This window comes from Monodelphis domestica, chromosome 2, assembly GCF_027887165.1.
Source record: "Monodelphis domestica isolate mMonDom1 chromosome 2, mMonDom1.pri, whole genome shotgun sequence".
In the NCBI taxonomy this organism is placed as follows: domain Eukaryota; kingdom Metazoa; phylum Chordata; class Mammalia; order Didelphimorphia; family Didelphidae; genus Monodelphis; species Monodelphis domestica.
In genome coordinates, this window is record NC_077228.1 from 100381427 (window position 1) to 100402798 (window position 21372).

Sequence of the window (21372 nt, forward strand, 5' to 3'; positions counted from 1 at the left end):
AACTATATGCCCTTGGGCAAGTCACTTAACTTCTGTCTACCTCGATTTCCTCAACTAAAAAATGGAGATAAGAATTGCACCTATATCCCAATTTGATTTATGAAAATCAAATGTTATTTGTAAAGTTCTTAGGTACCATATAAATACTTGTTATTATTATTGATTCTGAGAAGAGGAAGAGAGGGAGTTCATGGAGAAGAAAGTTAATTTCCTTGGCAAAGTATACAGTGAAGTATTTTGCTGAAGGAGGGGCAGGGAAAGAAAACGTTTGGAACAGCCTTTGTAGGGAGTATGATGGAATTTGTTAAGAAAGAATAAAAGGGTTATCTTTTGTCGGAGAGCTCTCATTTGAGATTCTAAAACAAAAATGTATAGTGGACCAGTTAAGCTGGTTGTCTCTCAAGCACCAATTAGTAGCAAAGTGTAGGAAAAGAAAATACATATGGGAGGTGATCCAGATTCAGGGTTGGGCAAGTTGTAAACGATAGAAAAAAAGCGGGAGCAAGGGATTCAAGAGCAAAGGATACTGTTGAACTGAACTGGTTAACTACATTGGTCAAGATTTGGGAAAAGGGGAAAGTAAAGTCAAAGCAGAAGTGATACTCCAGAAAAATTGAGGAATGAAAGGACTGGAGATCCATGGGAAGACAATAATAGTTTAAATAGGTCATCTGTAAAATGAATGGAGGCATGAATTATATGGAAATTCATTAAATGATCTTGAAAGTTCCTGGGGAACCTAACTCTTTGATCCTAAATAGTAAAAAAAAAAAAACCCACATCTTTTCTATACTAGAGGGAAGTTGATCTGAGCCACAATTTCATATTTAAAGAAACCAAGTGATTAATGCTTAAGGAACTACAGTGCTGGGGCAGCTAAGTGACTTGGTAGATAGAGAGCCAGGCCTGGAAATGGAGGGTCCCGGGTTCAAATCAGACCTCACATACTTCCTAGCTATGTGACTCTAGGCAAGTTATTCTTCAGCCTTGGAACCAATACATAGTATTAATTCTAAGATGGAAGGCAAAAGTCTAAAATAAACAGAGAGGATTACAGTAATCATCATTTCACCTAATTTTCCAGTTTTGAACGGAGGTTTCTTTGTAATGGCATTAGAAAATGCAAGAACATACACAGCCATTATCAAAAGTTCTCATTTCTAAGTTGCTGCTCCCAGAATTTATCATCTTTCTCCTTCCCATTCCCCCATGCTAGTTGCCTTATGGAACTCATCAATCGACTTTATTAGACAGCATTCAGTAATTTTTTGTTAAATGATAATAAGTAAGCTATGCCAGGGTTTCTCCATGACATTATTCTTAGAATCTTTGCTCTGATATAACCCAATAAGGTACATTTAAAACAAAGTCTTTTTGTATTTCAGTATCTAAATCCCTTTAGATGGGGTCCAAGACAGCAATGTCTTAAGAGACAATTGTGCTCTATTGTAAAGACCATTAAAAAGCAGCATTATAGTGCATTTACTAAAATATCTTAGGTTGAATACTCCCCAATTTAAGTATGATTACTTTAATTGGATAAACAAAATAATGTATTTTATATTACAAATATAAACTTGATTTTATGATTAATATGGGGATTAAAATTCTTTGAATTATAATTGACACAGCATATAGCAATGGATAAAAGACTGGTCTTGGTGTAAGGAACTTCAGGGTTCATGTTCTGTCTGACATAAATTAGTTATGTGGACATAGAAAAGTCACTAAATCTGAGTATCCATGGCAATTCTCATTTATAGCAATAATGAAGAGGGGTTTCCACACATTTGTAAAATCCTGAGTCCAAATGACAACAACTAAAAAACCCCAACTTTTTCAAAATAACTCATTCTTTTATAAATATCTTCAAAGTGTGAATGAATAAATAGGTTAAATGGATCCCTGTTCTCGTAGGTATGTCTATTAAGATCTATTCCTTTTTATCTTATGTAATTCTTGCCTAAGCCTTTTCATAAATTCTCCATGTTTGAAACATCGGAGCCATTTGTCTGAGGGTTCCATTATTTCTTCAATACTAGTATAATAATCTAACTATTTTATATAGCTTTGGGGATGCCAAAAAGATAGCTCAACTATTATGTTAATATTAATTTTATATGAGGAAATTAAGTCAGACAAGGGTTAAGTGACTTAACCAGGGAACTAATTGAACAAGTAGGAAGCATATGAGGTCAAATTTGAATTCAAATCTTTCTAACTCCATGTCTGATGATCTATCTTCTTCACAAATGTTATCAAATACTGTTAAAATTAATTTTATAGGAGTCTTCACATGCTAAAACAAATGTGCTGGAAATTATAAATGGACAGTTGGACTGATATGTTTAGTATAATTATATTTAATATATAGGTTTGCCTTACAAATTAATATCTTGACTGTCTCTGTAAATTTGAAGGGGAGATGAGAGATAATTTTTCACCAAATTATCTCTGCCTGGCATTTATATGATTAATACTTTTCAAACCAACTTTATATCTACGATCTATTTTGTATTCATTGTTGTTTACAACAGTCCTCTAAGAAGTAGTCAGCCTTCTTTTACTAATTAAAAGAAAACTGAAGTAAAAAATAAGTGGTTTGTATTTGTATCTTGTTATAAGACAGTTCAGGATAAGAATTCTGTTGACTTAAATAAGCTATTCTAGTGTAGAATAAGTGATTATTCTACCAAGAAACTTCACCTTCCTTTGTCAGAAAATCTTTTACCTGTTCAATGAACAAAAATGTGTTAATTTATAATCATTTTCATTTAGATCTAAACTAAACAGTGAGCTGAGCAAAGCATGTACAGTGGGGGATAGATATTTCAAAAAGATTCCTGAAAAAAAATTAAAAGAATTATATTAGAATTCAGGGAAATCTTGGTTCTAGTCCTACCTAGGCTACTTAACATCTTTAGACCTCAGTTTCCTTATCTGAATAAGGAAAGACATGGATTAGATAATTTCTAAGGTCCTTCCAAGTCTATGATTTCTTAAAAAACTATATCATCCTTCCAAAAATAGGGAGTTAATTATAATAAATAAGTAATCCCCCAAATATCAAATTAAAAAATAACATTTTGAGGCATTCTATTCTAGTCTTTCCTTTTTTTAAACCTCTGATTGCTGTATTCTCTTATTCCTTCTCAGTTTTTATGAAGGTAAACCTTTAATTAAAAAAAATCTATTGTAAATTGAATATATTACTTCCATGGAGTATATAGGGCAATTTGAGGATAAATATTCAACTAATGTGCTTCAAACCTACCATTAAGTATATAATATAGGTATGACCTCTGATATTAATCATCATTTCATATAAACCATATATAAATATGCCATAATCAAATTGTTTTTGAGTTTGGATTAAAAATGATAAATTCAATCCAATCCTCAGAATCAATTTTTTTCTATTTACAAATTTAATTCCATTCCTTCTCAGGTTTTTATCATACTTCTTATTCTATATAATTCTCCTCACATTATCATCATACATTTCTTAGACCTCTAACTCAATGATCTTGTGAGATCAATGAATCTTGCCTTTGTGCTAAACTTTTTCTTCTGAACTATGAAAATATGTGCAATCGAGTAAACAATATATTTAAGTATGTGACATGTACCTTTATACAACATATCTTCAACAGCTCTAAAGAGAAGATATATATTGAATCTTCCAGGAGGCCAGGGCCATACCAACATTGACAATTCCACCATTCATTTTAATCTGTTTCCAAGCCTTTTAATATGTTGTCATTCTATGTAATTATTCTGTTACTGAGACAAATTTGACCAGTTGCGTATATCTCTCAACTATTCTTTTTAGCACAAAATATGATAAACTTTAGGTTCATTTTGAATGATTTCCATGCTATTACTCAAAGTTTCACTGTCCACATCAGCTATCGGGAAAGCCTCATGGTTACATCAAATTGCTGTGGCCCTAAAATAGAGATGCAATTATTGGTTGTTTTCCTATTATATTATATTATATTATGTTATGTTATATTATATTATATTATATTATATTATATTATATTATATTATATTATATTATATTATATTATATTATATTATATTATATTATATTATATTATATAGAGTGAATGGTTCAGGGTAATTGAAGGTGTATACCATGACCCAACTTTTGTGGATGAGCAGGATTTACCCCAAAGATAATAGTACAGAATGAATTGCTGGGGCATTTCTAGGGAATAGAGGTAATCTGCTATGATAGAAAGGGCAATAGACTTAGAAGTCAGAAGAGAACTGAGTTTTAACTTTTTTTTTTCTCTTTAAAACCCTTATTATCCTTCTTAGAATTAATACTATGTGTTGGTTCTAAGGCAGAAGAGTGGTAATGGCTAGGCAATGGGGGTTAAGTGACTTGCCCAGGGACACACAGGCAGGAAATATCTGAGTCCAGATTTGAACCTAGATCCTCCTGTTTCTAGGCCTGACTCACAATCCACTGAACCACCTAACTGCCCCCCTCAACTTTCTTTCTGACATGAATTAGTTATATAGCCATGAAGAAGTGATTTAACTTCTCTGAGCTTCAGTTTATCTATTTTTAAAATATAGGGGGAAAAAAATCTCTCCAGTACTCACCTTGGAAGTATGTTGTAAGGATCAAATGTGATCAAGTAGGTGCTGCTTTGCAAACCTTAAAGCACAGATCCAAATATTATTATTGGCTTTAGCTTGCCTCTTGATAAAGTAAGGATTTTAGACTAGATGATCTATAAAGTTCCTTATATTTTATCATTCTCTATATGATACATTTTAACTAAAGTATGAAAGCAGAAAAAATCAAGCAATGAATGATCGTGGAGAAGATATGTATAGGGTGTATAAAATCAAAAGAATGAAAAGAAAGAAACACAGCAAAGGCACTAAAGAATTTAGCTATGAATATAATAAAAAGGAAAGAGATAAACTAATTCTCTGGTTTATGAAGTTATTGTCACTTAAAGAATTCAGACTTGGGTAACTTCTTAAAAGTTTACATGTTTTCTGACTCAGAAATCTGGAAGAGAGATCAGAGATCATCTAGTTCAAACCTCTTGATATTGGATGAAATTGAGGAAAGTTTGGCCTAAACCTGGAATTTTATTGGTATAGGGGAAGTCTTGGGGAACAAATCCTCTCTAATAATGCCTGCCAGCATCAGGTCTGCAAGTTAGTCTTAGGGAATGGGCCTGAAGCATTGAGAAGGTGAGTGAATTACCTAGGGTCTCACAGCCAATACAGTATGTATCAGAGATCATTCTTTAATCCATGTTTTGTTTTGTTTTTTACTCTAAGGATAGCTCTCTATCAGGATGCCAAGTTAACTCTTATCCATTGTTTTATTGATAAGAAACTAAAGCTTGCAGAGGTGACTTTGTCCAAAATCACAGATCCAGTTTGTAGATGTCCTGAGAATAATTCTCCTATTTCTTAATTTTAATTCCAAACCTCCATCCATTATATCATGTTTCCCTAATCAAAAATGAATTTAAGGAACAGACAGACTCTGAATGTGGATTAAAATATACCATTCTTCACTTTATTCCCTCCAGGAATTTTTGACTAATGTAAGCAATATGTGTCTTGGTTCACAACATGACAGAGAAATATGTGTTATATGACATATATGTACCACCTATATCATATTACCTACCTTCTTAGGGAGTGAGGAGAGGTGGGAAGGAGGAAGAAAAAAAGAATGAGATGAAAATGTTTGGCCATAAACAAGGTGAGAATTTGTTTCCATTACCTAAGTATATTTAATATAATTTATTACACATATATAACAAATCATATGTATTATATTTTGGTTGTGTTAATTTTATATTATGAAATATACATAAATAAAAATAAATGGCAACTTAAAAAATAACAAAAAGAATGAATTAGAAGCCTTAGGATAGAAGCTAATAGGTTACAATTCTAGAATAAAGAGAAACAAATAAATGAGAGTCATTCACAGGAAAAATACTTAGATGGAAAGAATGCTGGCATCTTTAGGGATAAAAAATGTTGTTCCAAGCATTCAGTATAGACTTTTCCAGTGATTTGCCAGCTATCAAGAAGAGGGCTAAAAACAACCCTGAATGTGGCCCTATAACTTGGCACTGAAAATGGATAATGGCAAAAAATTTCTCTCAGGTACACTGTAAATTCTGGCACCAAACAAAGATGCCTCTCTGAGACAACCAAAACCCTGTAAGTGCCTTTTGACATCAGTCAATAAAAATAACTTTATATAGATCACTGCTGAGTTTTAAACTTTAGCAAAAGCTAATGTGCCCCCAGAAGGTACCTTACTGACCACTGTGACCAGAAAGGATAGCCCATTAATAGCAGCCTAACAATATCCTCAATTCACATTTGCCTGTGGTGCTATGGGGGCATTAGTTTTTTTTTAAAAGAAAATCAAGCCAAAGTTCTGTTTGCACGTGCAAACCTTGATTACTTGACTCCCTCTAAAAGGAAAAAAAAATCAAATCATTTTCCTGAGATTTTGTAAAACGGTTTAATGTCAAAACTTTTCTTTAAAAATATGAAATGAAAAGAGGTCTTAGTCAAAACAGTCATGTTAGTTTTTACATATAGACTGCAGACACAGTGAAAAGAATAATGAGTCAGATTCTTCAAGTTTCACAATGGACTACATACACACTTTGTACTTGGAAGGAAGATGGAGTTGCTCAGATTGTTTTCATATTTTTGTATTCTGTTTAGTCTATGTTGGTCAAAGAGGTTGCCTGGAGTAAAGAACTAGTAGTAAATACCAATTTTCTAATCTTGAATGAACACAGAGTTTAGAAAAGTCAGTTGAAAATGGTTTCAGTGGATAATGATCTCAAGTATCTAACCACAGGTAATCCAGTTGCCCATTTCCACCTTTAGGCAAGATCAGGATTTCAATTTAAAACGGAGGGGGAAGTATCCTCTGACATACAACAACCAGATTAATGGAATGGGATGGGGGAGGGCAGACAAGGGGGAACAGAGGAGGGGGGAGAGGAAATGCATTGCATTTAAACTCACCTTCATGTAATTCTGAAGTTCTCTTCTGAGGAAGCTTAAATTAATGCAACCAATGTGCTCCTTATGACATTTTATTTTAATGAAGCTTACAACTACTGTGGCAGCAAATGAAGGCAGTCCAGATAGGCCTCCATCCCTCCCCCAATGGTTTAGTACAAGATAATAGAGAGATACTGTTCAACATAGGAAACTACTTCTTAAACAACTTTTCATGAATGCATGGTCCTAATATTTGGGGAAACCAGTCTAATACTCAGTTCAAACTGCAGCCTGTAAATAGATCGCCTAACTTCAACTATTACTTATGTTGCTTTGTTGTTTCAACTGCTGGCAATTTTAGTCCTCATTTAGAGTGGTTAGAACAAGCAAAGTGCTGTATTTTAACCTATTGTGCAATGCGGGGCATATATGTATATGCATGAATGTGTGCAGCTTACAAGGAAACATTTCTGATCTATCTTAAAGCTAATGTTAACTAAATCATTTTCATCTTGTTCCCTCAGCAAGATCAAGAGCTTAGCATGAACGTGGTAGGGGTGGGAGTTAAAATGTGAAATGGTGATACTTCACATACCTGAGGAAAAAATTCATCTGAAGGGTTTGCATTGAGTTTGTCCCAGTTTTATTTCTAAATTCAACAAAATGGAAATCTACATGCTCTCCCTTTTTCTGCAAACCCTGAAGAAGACTTTCATTCCAAAGTCTTCATTCCTGATCAGCATGTTAAAATTAAGTTAAAGCTGATCAGACCAACTATAATTATTTTTAATTCCAAAACACTGAATCTGGCCATGTGGTTGTATCATTCCCATTAATATTTTAAGGAGAATCAATGATTATATACTTGGCATTTCAGAAAATAATTTATGTTAAATTTTTTATTATTTCTTCTTGTTTTAAAAAGCAATTAAGTATAATTGTGTGTATATGCTTGTGTAAAGGTGTATATGTATGTACATATACACACATAATTAAAAAGCCTATTGCCTTCCAAAGTTAGGAATGTCTTGTGTCATTTCTTCTGTAAATCTTATTTAATTTTTACATAATTTAGGATAGTTGGATTAAGTTTACATAAAAGCAAACCTTCAGCACAAAAGTAAAAAAAAGTTCTATGTAAAATTGTGCAAATAAATGGATGTTTTATATCATGCAGACAAAACATCTGGAATGACTAAAGTTTTCCTTTTCATTTGGAAGTGCTGGAAGTGCTAGCCTTGATGAATATCTTTTCAGTCTTTATATTACTTTAGAGTACATCTGGGCAATCATTTGTTCAAATTAAAATTATTTTGGGTAGAATGTTAAGCATCTTGTTCTCCGTGCATTTGTATACACCTATGCACAGGCACAGCTGAATGTTATTTAATTGAATTCATCTAAGGTTTTTCTGGATTTCAGGATAGAACTTTAGGTATTTCAAGTAGAGTGGAGAGAGCACTGGCTGAGGGATCGTAAAAATAATCTGAGTTCTAATCCAGGCTCTACACTTAATTATCTGTGTGACCCTGGGGAAGTCATCTGTCCTCCCTGGCATTTATGCAAAGTGGTCTCTGAAGTCTCTTTAAATGCATTCTGTAACTCTAAGTATTTCTGGTTTTTGTTTCCAAACTGTACAATGAAAAATTGTGGGAGAAATTAATTAATTTTAGTAGAAAAAAATCCACGGTTTGTTTCAAAGATTTATAACAATATGCACTCTTGTTTCTGTTTACCATTACATTGCAAAGGAAATTAACTTAAAGAAATATTAAAAGTATCACTCTTTAATGTAGTACATGTATCTTCTTGCTAAAATTGACCAAAACTGGAAATATGCTGCCAGTTTAAATTAAACTTTCACATCTGGGTAGTTATTTCTCATAATTATTTTTTAAGCAGAGATATACAGCAAGTTTTTTTTTTATTAATTATGAGAAGATATGCACAAGTTGATACAAGCTCTTAAATTCTTGAAGCTTGGAAAGCAGATCTATATGCTAGTTTCACACTCTCTCCCCTCTACCCCCCTCGCAGGATATTTTATTTAAACAGCATGTGAAACCTGTACAAAGTTTCCAGTAATGGTAAAGTATTTGCAAAAATGTTGCACCTGGAACAGGGAGGAGTGAAGAGGGCAAAGGTCAAAAACAAGCATTAAGGCATTGACTAAACAGACTTTAGACTCAGTTGAAAAGTCCAGACATCCCCTGCAGTGTCATCTTACAACTCTGGTTTTCTTCTTTTCAAAATGTAGTAATCCATAAATACAACCAAATGACCAGTGACTTAGCCTTCCTTTAAAAAAAAAAAACGGTATCAAAAAACTCTTCCATTCCTTCCATTTAATGTAGAGACCAGAAAAACTAAGCTCTGGAAATCTCTTGACCAACCAAAAGAGATTTTTTACCTTAGCATTGTCATCACTCACTTTTTAAGCTCCTCCCTTTCTATATAGCCTGCATATTTATTGGCTGATGACCAACTTAATTCAATGAAACTTCTATATGCTTTCAATAATGTCTAGGGAAATTGCTGAATTGAAAAATAGCAATCAGTGTTTGTAAAATAACTTCACTATCATACAATGATATAACATAAGATTTATATATATATATATATGTATTATATATTTCATTAAACTGCATCCTTCCTTAAAAATAGTTTAAAAAGAAAGAGATTTTTAGAGAATTTCATGACTTAAACCTCATGTCAAAGAACGCATTTCCAAACTCAACTATTATGAGCAAATTACTAGAATTTCAGATTATCTAATACAAATCTCACTTTGAAATTCGAATTGGCATTATCACCTACTGGTTTCCTTAAATTCTTTGTTGATATAAGCAAGATCTTGTTTACTTAAATCCAGCAGGAGTACTGACAAAAAAAAGGCCTTTTAAGTTAAACTGGCTACTCCTTTCAGGGAAGGTGTGAACTTTTCCCCAAGTCTAGAAAAAGAGAGTATTGATCAGGTATCTTAGTTTTGGGCAGATAATATGGAGAAGGGACCAGCTGAAGAAACTAAAGTCATTTGATTACACTGTGATTTTTGTTTTATAAACTGAAGGATTGTGAATTTCAAGACATCAAAACTGGCTTTGGTATTACCCATCCTTCCTCAGCTCCTAGGCATACATTTCCTCAAAATAATGGTGAAGTTTTGAGACTGAATTGTAAGGGCCATTAAGCAGAGGTTAAAATTTTAAGTGGAAAAATTTAGAACTGAGACAGTGGTGGGAAACCTCATAGGATCATTAGGAACCATGTAACTATGAATAAGAAATTTAGAAGTGGATAAAAATTAATGTCTCAGAAGAGAAAAAGAAACCATATTCCCTGGCATCTTGGTCTCCCAATGTTAAATCTAGTCCCCCAGTATAGAAAGAGAGATGATATCATAGGCAGGTATTGTGCACTTTTAATAACTTAATATTGGCTAGAGCTTTTCCTGGGACCAGATTGAAAGGAAAAGCACTAACTAGTTCAAATTTTGTTTGCCTCTGATACTTATTAACACTATGACTTTGGGTAAGTCATTTAACTATGCTGGATCTTAGTTTCCTTATCTATAAAATACGTAGGTTAAACTAGATGGCCTCTGAGGTCTTTCTAGCTATAAATTTATGATCCTATCTTTAATATACATATTCATATATAATGTATATATACTTGTAATAATCTATAAATTCCAACCACCATGGGCAAATTAAAAATGCAAAAATATATTCCAAACACATATGAAAATAACTTTAAGGTGTCATTCTTCCCTGGAATTATCCATGATACTTCTTGATTATGAATAATTAAGAGTTAGCTCTATTTATTAGATAACAATACAAAGAGAAAAGAATATAGTTTATGGTTCTACTAAAAATTTTTATAGCTTCAATCATATAAAATCATGACACTAGATGAATTTTGAGTATTTTATCCAATATATAGAAGTTATTGGATGAGTTATTATAATCTGGTCAATGGACAGCAAAAATGAGATTGTGAAATGCTCAATCAATACTGGAAACTTTACATTCTTCTTACTTCTTTTTTTCACCTTTGAGTTGTTTTCTGGACTAAAGACCCACAGTATATTTTGTTCATTCTGGGAGGCAGAGTAAAAAGACAAAAAAAAAACAAGAACTAAAACCAATCAATTGAGATCTATTTTCCAAATGGATTTTGTTCTTAATCATGATTTGACAACAGAAGTATGTCTAAAGTACCCTATGTTTCATGGTACTACAAAGAAATGAAAAAGGCTTAGCAGAGGCAGGGACTTATCATGCTTTATGTGGCCCGGCATCATACACGTGTAACAAAAATGTTATCATTGCAGAAGATGGTGGCTTTAAGAAAGTCCTTTGTGTTTAGAATCACATATAGTCAGTTTTAGCTTCATGGAATGTTAAGACTAGAGGTGGAAGAAAACTTAGAGAGCAATTTTGGGCCCATGCCCTTTATTTTACCAATAGGAAATCTGAAGTCCAGAGTTGGTAAATAGCCTGTCTAAGATCCCACTGAGAGTAAATGGCCCAGCTAATATTAAATCCAAATTTTCTGATTGAAGATGTAGGGTGCATTTTATTATGTCACATTGATTCCAACTACTTTCCTGCTTCTGTTGGAGTTCATTTTTAATGATGAAATTTTCACTGTGATATTTATCATTATTGCAAGAGCTAATAAAATGAAAATTTAACATATTCCTCTACACAAAGGAAAAAATTCAATGAGCCTATGAAATTAAAAAAATTATTCATTCTTATGGTGCCTAAAGAAGAGAGCCCCCCAAATGAGAGCGAGCTATGGTTATCTGCATTAAGATTTGTTCAACAGCAGCTACAAGTTTAAAAAATATAATTTATTTTTTTCTCAATCCCCTCTTCATCTCAACTTTTTTTTTACATATGTAGAAAATTAAAATATGGAAACATTAGAAATACTTATCAATCATCTTGCATATATATATATATTAATAAAATATCTTGAATACTGACTTCTTAGACTTTACTTCTTATCCCATTGTTTCCAAGGCTTGCCTCCTGTTAGCATTTTTCCCCTGAGGATTTTCTTAACTCTGCATATATCTAATGTTTGATTTTGACCCAAGTCCAACTAAGGTCTTTACCTGGAAAATGATCTCAATTTCCACTGTGTCTATTCTTAATTTAAAAAACTTAAAAAGTTCTCTCAGAATCTTTTTTTAGCATCAGTCAAGATCAGCATGGCTATTTTAGTAAATTACTAACTAGAAGAATAAAACAAACAACTACTTTTTGATGTATGGTATCTTCAATATATCGAATGCACTTAAATAACAGACATAAGTCAGTACCTCCTAATCTTGGCATTTTCTGTCTCTTCTGTATATTTCATGGATGTGCTGGCTAAGAATACTTCAACTACATAAGCGAACTCTGTTAAGCCTCATTAAATGAGAGCGCCATTCTTGCATACCATGCTATTACTTGCTAAAGCTAATTCCAAATGCCTGGGTAATAACATCATGAAGAAGCTATGGCCCAAGCTTCTGCCTGGATGGAATAAGCTTCTGGAGTAATAAGCATTTGGTTAAGCAGATTTCTTTCTTCCTCCAAATTAAAAATAAAAATTAAATAAAGATCCCTTCCTATAACTTCCTGTAGTCATTTCTGGTGCCAACTTCAGGAAATTTATGACATTTTATTATATTCATAGCCTACCTCAACCACTACACTAAATTTTCTTTGACTTTTTTTTTTTATTTCAGAGAATTAACTCAGAACCTGTTTGCCCAGATGGCTGAGAAAGAGGGACTGTGTATACATGTATGAGAATCATCTCCTGGTTACTGGTGTTGAAAGGGCAGAAGTAGTGACTCAAGTAATTTACATTGGGAATTAGCTAGTTTTGTAGTCATAGCAAAACTAATATAAATTAAATATTCTTAATTATTTTGGCTCTGGCTAGTAAGGGCAAAACACAAAGGCAAGATTGATGCAGGGAACCTCACAATGGCCCTACTGATTTCTCTACTAGCCCTTCCTCTGCACATGGTCAATTAGAATTGAAAATCCTGTGCTGATTTCATTCGCTGGAATTTTTAAGCAGGTCAGGAAGAAAGATGTTATTGAAAGGAAAAGTCTCATCTAAATAAGAAAAGAGCACGTGGCCATCTGGTCTAGCTATACCATGCAGAATTTCATTTACATTCACTTGCAGTCTTGATATTTGGAAAGATAATGCTTAAAAATGAACCTCAAATCTGTTTCTAGCAAATAGCACAAATGTGTGCACTTTTTAAAAAATCTAGAAAAATGCATGGCACAGTCCATTTCCTATCTGTGATGCATGAGCCCATTTGACCCCAGTGCCTCACTGAGCTTCACTGAGGTTCTGGCCCTAAAGCTTTCAATCATTCTCAGAGCACTTTTGCTCCTTGCAACTGATCTGCTAGAAGTTGTGCAAAGAATCTTGAACTGTTTCCACTCCATGAAAAAATCTGCGTTTATACTTAAAGAGAAAAATGTTAGGGGAAAAAATGTTTCTCCACTCACTTGATGTTCCCATGCATTCTACACACAATGCAACATTGTCTATATTTCAAAGGAGTAGATGGACCAAGGGGAGAAAAAGTCAAACTATACTTTCAGGAAGAATCCACAAATCTGAAGTTACTTTTTAGGAACATGATGAAAGTATTTGGGGGTGAGGAGAAAGAAGAGAACACTTGGATTCAGAGAATATTTCAATTTTTTAAATAAGTGCAATATTTTGAGCCAGTCCTTATAAGATTCAAAACTAATATTTTTTAGATGAGGCATGATGCACAGTAAGTACATAATGATCAAAATATATCCTTAGTCACTTATATGTTTTTTCGTGCTAAGTACAAGTTGATTTCTCTACCCAAATTCTGTTCAGCTGACACATATGGAAATTCAAACTGTAAAACACATATTAGTCTGGTTTTTCTATCACATATTAAAAAACAACAACAACAACAAAAAACCACCAACCAGTAAACTTCTTTGCTAATTAAAAAAAACAAAACACACATCACCTGCATAGCTTATGTGTATTTAAACAAGATGGTAATTTTGCTTTAAAGAAGAGGAAGAAAATAATGAGCTTGGAGAGATGCATTCTAATATAACATGAAATATACATTTTTATATATCTTCCATATCACACATCCATTGATGCATTTATCCATGCAGTGCTGTGTACCCTGCCATTGAATATAAGAGCAAACTGTACTCTCATAAATTGTTCTTTCTCAGTAATGCACTGAAAAAATACTTGTTCTTGAATTGGAGTTACGTAGTTTTGACTATTTCTTTGAAAGATGTCTTTTAGTAACCTGTACCTCACTGGGTGGTTCTGTGTTCTGTTGTCACAAAGTAACTGAAAGTTCAATCCTACTGTTTATCCATTTTTTCTTTCTTTAATAATCCAAATGAGTTCTGCAGCTCTCAGAGGCAGAACTTTGAGGCTTTCCTAAAAGAACTGCCCATGGAGAGATTACAAATTGAGGCCTAAGTGTTTGTCCAAAAAGTTACATATTAGTTCAGAGTCTTCCCACATAGAATGTCACCCAACTTGTGTGACCTGTTCTGTGTCTAAGTTCATAACGTGTCAACTGATAAAGTTATATCTTATGGAATAACCTTTTCAACAGGAGCAATATTAAAGAAGGGAATCATTTTTGATTGTTTTGATTTTTAAAGTCACATTAATTTAGTAAAGTTCATACCTCTTTGATATATTAGAACACTTTACAAATATTTTGAAAGTCCTCTTAAAATATACGCTTTTCTTCAATAAGTACACAGCATGAAATGTCGAGATATTTTAACATGTAAAAATTGAACCAAATCTGTATATTAAAATGGTGAACAATTGTTTTCTGATATATATAATTTTTATATGCATGCTTGTATGTGCATTGCATTGTATTAATAAAATTCAGTTGACTTTTAGGAAAATACTGTTGTGTTGTACTTTTAAAAATACGCATATAAGAAGGTGAACTGCAATTGTAATTTATAGGAATCTTAAAAATGCTAGAAAATAAATACAGGAAATTTCCCAGCCCGGAAAAAATTTAACCCACCCACTATCCAATGAGAACATGTACAGATAGTTAAACATATGAAATCATCATTCTTTACAACTCATTTGGCATAACATTCTTCTCCCTCTATGGAAATTGCTATTAGCAAGGTTCATTTTAGGGCATTTTATATAGCAAGAAAAAGCAAAATCACAATCAAATGTCACTTTATTTAATATCTTTTATTTCAGAAAACCTAAAAATTCTTTATTAAATCTTCTCTTCCTATTTATGTCACCTCTGGAATAGAAGTGAACACAACCATTATATTAACAAAGCTCTCCAGACCCAGGGAAACTGCCTATCTTATTGTGATAAATGTGACCAGAGTGCCAGAGTGCCATATGGACACATCTTTAAGAGATGGCCAAGACTCTAATACGGGTTGCCCGTGGGTGTAGTTTAACCCCACAAATACCTGAACTTCTTATGGTCACACACCCAATTGAAGAGACATTGGTGATTGGAAATGCTTCCCACGAAGGCAAAATTTGGGAAAGTGATGACATCATCTGAAAATTTGGATTTCTCTCTGATGTAACTGCATGAGTATTTTGGGAGAAAGGGAAAAAGGAGAAGAGGAAGAGAGAGATGAGAGAAATGGGGTGTGGGTGTGGGAAGATAGAGGAAAGAAAGAGAGGGAAAATAGAAGTTGGGAGGGAGGGGGAAATGAGAGGGCGGGAGCGAGAGAGAGAGAGAGAGAGAGAGAGAGAGAGAGAGAGAGAGAGAGAGAGAGAGAGAGAGAGAGAGAGAGAGAGAGAGAGAGAGACCTTCATGCCTTCATGAATGGCATCATCAGCTATGCTGTAATCTACTGCAAGGTTTGGAAGTCACTCCCCATTAACCTCGGACTTTTTGCAGTCTTCCTGCTGCAGAATTCATTCCAACCACCCTCACTGTGCTTTTATAAGCAAACGATTCCTTGTGGAGAAGTGTATTGATGATGCTAAATAATCCAGATGTGGAATGGCATTAGGGAATTGGTTTCTAAATCAGTCAGGCGGGGGTATATGATATGCTGCATGAGTTATTGGGTCTCTGGAGACCTGGGTTACGATGGAAAAGGCATATGGTTGGAGGGCACTGAAAGGGTTAAAATTGAGGCTGCCCAGGGTAAGAGAAAGGGGATATTGTTGTCTTTAATCTTTCCGCAGTGTGTGTAAGACTCCCATCCCTGATCTGCACATAGCAGCGGAATAGGCTTGGCATGCATTGCTGCGTGCAGGCTCCTTGATTGTAGAGAGGGGAGGAAAAAAAAAAAAACCTGGTGGACTCCAGACAGGCTAGAGCTCTGTTGATCATTATGTCTAGCCTTCAGGTGTCTCAGCTCACAGTGGGCGGTGGTGGGGGGAGGTGTAGATAACATGAGGGCAGACAAAGAAAATTAAATGGTGTATTTTTAAAAGATTATGTGAAAATTCACGTCGAAGTCCTTCTTTAAAATTAATCCTAAAGTCTCGGTGCCTCCCTCCTCTCCCCAATTAGAACACACAAGCCTCTGCTGGAGCAGATTTATTTAAGCCATAATTAGGCATGTCTGGAGCCCTTCAATAATTTTCTTTATGAGAGTTAATATGCTTTTTTAAACCACCAAAATAACATTTGCCCCACAAACTCTTCTTTTCCTCCCATGCTTTGTTACTGAGCAAGCCCTGATGCATCCATGAAAAACAGATTTGATTTCACTGCCCCCCCCTCCCCAACTAGCACCCCCAGGAGACTCTTAGCATGCAACTTTTAAAAGATTTCCATGATTCTGGAAGTAAAGGCAGAAGGCTCTGCTAGGTTATATTATCCCCGTGTAGAAGGGCAGAAGTGGTAAGTCAACAGCCTATTTTACCCATTTGGTTAGATTTTCTTTTCTAAGAATAAAACCAAGAGCTTTGCTTTTTTTTTTTTTTTAAGCTTCTATTTGAAGTCCATAAATCTTACGTGAAAAGCAACTCAGATGCGAATCATATCTTTTTGCTAGCCAGTAAAGATGAAAGAGAAACCTAAAATTATTTTTCCGTCTGGAATCTGCTGCGAAGAAGCTCCCCCTCCTCACTCCACCCTATTAGGAATTTCAGGGGGAAAAAATTCTTTATACATGGAAGGCTGGAATCTGAGACATTAAAGCTGTCTCTCCAGTCTGCCATTGCACTGACCAATTTCAGACTCCTGCAGAACTGTTTGGGTTTTATTTCTTATTTTAAAAATAAGCTCTGCAACCCTTCCAGAAACTATAAATACTATAAAAATGGAGAGGGCGGTTAAAAAAATAAATAGAAAGCAAGCCCTGGCTTGGATCCATTGTTCAAAATTTAAGAGCTATTTGCCCCCAAGTGCCTTCGCTGTCTTTCATTGCTAATTATAATAACTGTCAGATGTCTGGAAAGTCTATAGTGCCCTTGTCAAAGGAGTCAGCAAAGTTTGTCTTTTATTTTTCTTGGGGACAGTTCAAACCTGATTAGACACAGAGACCCAATAGAAAAGAACAAAATACATATGTGTCTGCCTTAGGTTTTCTTTATGAACAAAGCGGGCACATAGCTATGTTCTGCCGAGCAGCCTCATGTAACAACCCTAAGGGATGACTGACTTTTATTTATTTATTTTTTGTTCTTTTATCTTTTTTGGACTGAAACAGACGACATCTGGTCAAGAATGATTTTTCTAGTAATTTGCATTCTCATTAATATCCACAGTCACAGGTAGATGGTTTTTTTAAAAGTCTCATATACTTTATGCATAGGACATATAAACTATGTAAATCAGGGCACTTTATGAAAAAAAAATCATACTTACAATTTCAAACCGTTTAGCTGTGTGAATTTCTTGCTACTGAGTGGCAGAATCAGTCTGGTTCTTTTCTGATGCAGGTGCAGAATTCCAGTTGTTTTATGCCTAAGGAAGGCAGAAAAGTCCTTCATAAAGTCACTCCCAAGTCAGCCACTTGTGCTCAGACATCCCATCGCTTCTGTGAAAGCTGTACTATCTGCAGTTCTGAATTGAACTAAATTGCAACCCATGTGAAAGACAGGGGAAGGGAGTCATGTGGGACACACACAGCTACCCTATTGGCCACATAGGCATAACTTAGGCATTCTGCCTTTTTCACCATTGGTTAATAGTTAAAACTGAAAGCATCTAGGTCCACCTAGTGAGCTTATTTTCCTTTATGTGTGGAAGAATGACTGTAGGATTTTACAGTGACAGAATTAGTTAAGAAAGAGACTGAAGTCATCTTTCACAGAGACTGGTGGGTGGGGAATGGAAGCCTAGGCTGCTCACCCCCCAACTGCCCCCTACCTCCAACACAGACATAGACACACACAACACACACACACACACACACACACACACACACACACACACACACACACACACACACACACACACACACCTTTTCTCTTCTACAGTCTTGCCTGTTCTTTGCCTGTCAGGAAAGCTTTCTTTTGCAGCTAACTTTGGCACTAGCAGAAAGCGACTAAATCAGCATTATGTTGCCTTCAAAGAATTCAGTCCTAATGTGAAATCCTTGATTTTTCAAAGGAAATCCTTTCAAATCAATCATATTTTGATGACTGTGCTGTTTCTCGTGAAATTCCAGTCTAGTTGTCCAGTGTTCATTAGTGCGGTTACCCTAAATCCTACTTCCTTTGTGAATAACTGTTGGTGTTCTAGTCCCACGAAGGTTTAGAGAAAGCAGAAACTTTGTGCCACTCTAGGGTATGTACAATTCAATAACGGCAGTGGAACAATTTTAACCAGCCAGGAATAAAGAAGACCAATATTTTTTTCACTATGGAGCAACCTTTTTTCTTTGCCTGATTGGATGATGCAGAATGAAGCAAAATGATCTCGCAGATGACATAAATGATCTCCCTTCTTTCTAATCCCCAGCTCCAATTTTTAAGGAAATTTAAGAGCATGGTAGATATGCTGTTTTATAATTTGCACACAAGACTGTAAGTTGTATGATATCCAGTAATACTTGGGAGGTTGGTGAATATGTTTTCTGGTTATTTTGCTGCTTTTTTTTTAAGCAAATGACATAGCAGTGACATTCTGGTTTTCAGAATTATGCATATACTAAATGCCCAAGTTTGTGACTTGGGAAAGGATTCATCATTTCAGCAATACCCTCCCTTGAAACCAGGTCAGGATTTTCTCCATATATTACTGAATTGTCATAGTTTAGCATAACTATAAAAATGTCATTTAGAATAAATTACATTGCATTGATTATGAACAAAGGATTATAGAAACTGCTCCTGGGACTGAGATTATGACAACAAACAGCTCTGAGATTATTTACACTTAACCAGAAAATGAGAATATTCATGGCTATGGACCATAATGGCAGCTACCATGTCACGGGATAGCAAATACTGCCTTGGGTATGGAAAGTTTGTGGCATGCTTGGTGTTATGTTGACTTTTCCCAGCAGACTCAGAGGTAGCATTATTTCTATGGTATACAGGATGGTCCCCTGGGTGTGGTTAGTGCCTAAATTAAGACTGGGCTGGCCATGGGGTGGGGGTGGGAGAGCAACTAAAGAAGCAAGTTTACCTTCAGAGTCTTTTTCATGTCTTCTTTTTTCATCATATCCTCATACCATAATGTTACCTCACCTTAGTTACCCATTGTCGTCATGCTGACAACGGATTCCCAGGAGCTATTCCATGCAGCCTCTCACCTAATCTATCCTTCCCAGGAGACACATACACTGAAATTATTGCTTCCTCCTTACCCTACCCAACCCTCTCGGTTCCTCAACTATATTGTAGAGGACCTAGAGGACTGTGGGTTATACATCATTGTATCCTTTTGAGGGGCAAAGACAGCACTTTGCATATGATAGGCACTCAATAAATGCTTGCTGAATGAATGAATGGATTCCATTAGTGATAGACCTTTAGTGAAGAAAGCAATCTGGTAAACTAACTGACAATAATGTCAGGTCCCAGCTCTGCTGGTGATGAGAAGCAATTAATAGGCTTAGGGGGTGACGATCCTTCTGTTAGGGAGTGTGGGGGAAGATGTGGTTCAAGCCATGGTAAGGAAGGGAAAACTAAATCTCAAGAATCTCAAACCAAAGTCTAGCCAAAGAGTTCACTGGGACAAAAAGATTAATGGCAACAGGCAGGAACTGTGAAACAGAGGTTGGGCAGCAGTACATAATCAGCAAAAATCTATGAAGGTAACGACTCGAAGGAGTGGATGTTTGTCTCATTCAGGACATGACTCCTCCCCACCTGGCAAAGTATCCTTTTATGTACAGTTTACTATCTGTTTTTAACCTCAAGCTTCATGCCCACTCAGGTATATTGGACCCACTGTGGACCAGAAACAAAAAATTCTCTAATGCCAAAATGTCTCCCAGGAATATTTGCTCTTTGAAGAAGTTTAGAAGGAAACAACTTAAACCAAAATAATGAATCTCTAATGGCAGAATTCAAACACAAAGTAGATAAATAAAAGATGTGTTTGGGGACAGGAGAACCTTCCCAGAGTCTTTCATAAATGATATAAAATAGTGGCAGTTAGGTGATTCAGGGGAAAGAGAGCCAGGTCTGGAGATGGGAGGTTATGGGTTCAAATTTGAACTCAGATACTTCCTAGTTGTATGACCCTAAGCAACTCAATTAACCTCAAATGCCTTATCTTTACCACTCACTCTCATCTGCCTTGGAATCAATGGCAAAGTATCAATACTAAGACAGAACATAAGGGTTTTAAATAAATGAATAAATAAATCATATTAAATAAATTTCCAACTATTCTGCCTATATAGCTTATAACAGTCTTAAGGCTAAAACAGATTCTTATTTTCCCATGCCATACTTCTAAGAAGGGACAGTATCTGGTGGTATAATGGAAAGGGCAGTAGACTAGGAGTCAGGAAGTTGGGAGTTCAAATCCCAGCTTGGATACTTTTTAGTGTTGATATTAGATAAATAACTTCATTTCAAAGCCTCGATTTCTTCATTTATAGAAAGGGAAGCATTCTTCAATTTAGACTCTGCTTCAGAGAGCCCTTATACTTTAGTAATCATAGGACTTTGATAAGCTTACATTTTCATGGTTTATGACTCATTTCATACTTATTAAACCAGAGAGTGAGTAAATAAAGTTTTCTCTGTTGTTACATCTTGAATAAATCTTATGTGATTTTGACATATGAAAAAAAAAACAAAAACCAAACCTCTTTGGAGAATTTTGAAGGTCTGGGACAAAAATGACAAAGGATGGGAAGTCATGGAGATATT

The 21372-nt window shown here is 34.9% G+C and overlaps 1 long non-coding RNA gene across 4 annotated transcripts in view; it reads right to left on the reverse strand.

Moving 5' to 3' along the window:
- Positions 1-18349, reverse strand: part of LOC103097316 (uncharacterized) — a 106579-nt gene extending 88230 nt beyond the window's left edge. For 2 of the 4 annotated variants that reach the window (XR_008916135.1, XR_008916136.1), the window contains exon 1: positions 17906-18349. This is a non-coding gene — a long non-coding RNA (uncharacterized LOC103097316). The remainder of the gene's footprint in view (positions 1-17905) is intronic. The other 2 variants (XR_008916134.1, XR_461437.3) reach the window with 2 other exon arrangements.
- Positions 18350-21372: the final 3023 nt, after the last annotated feature.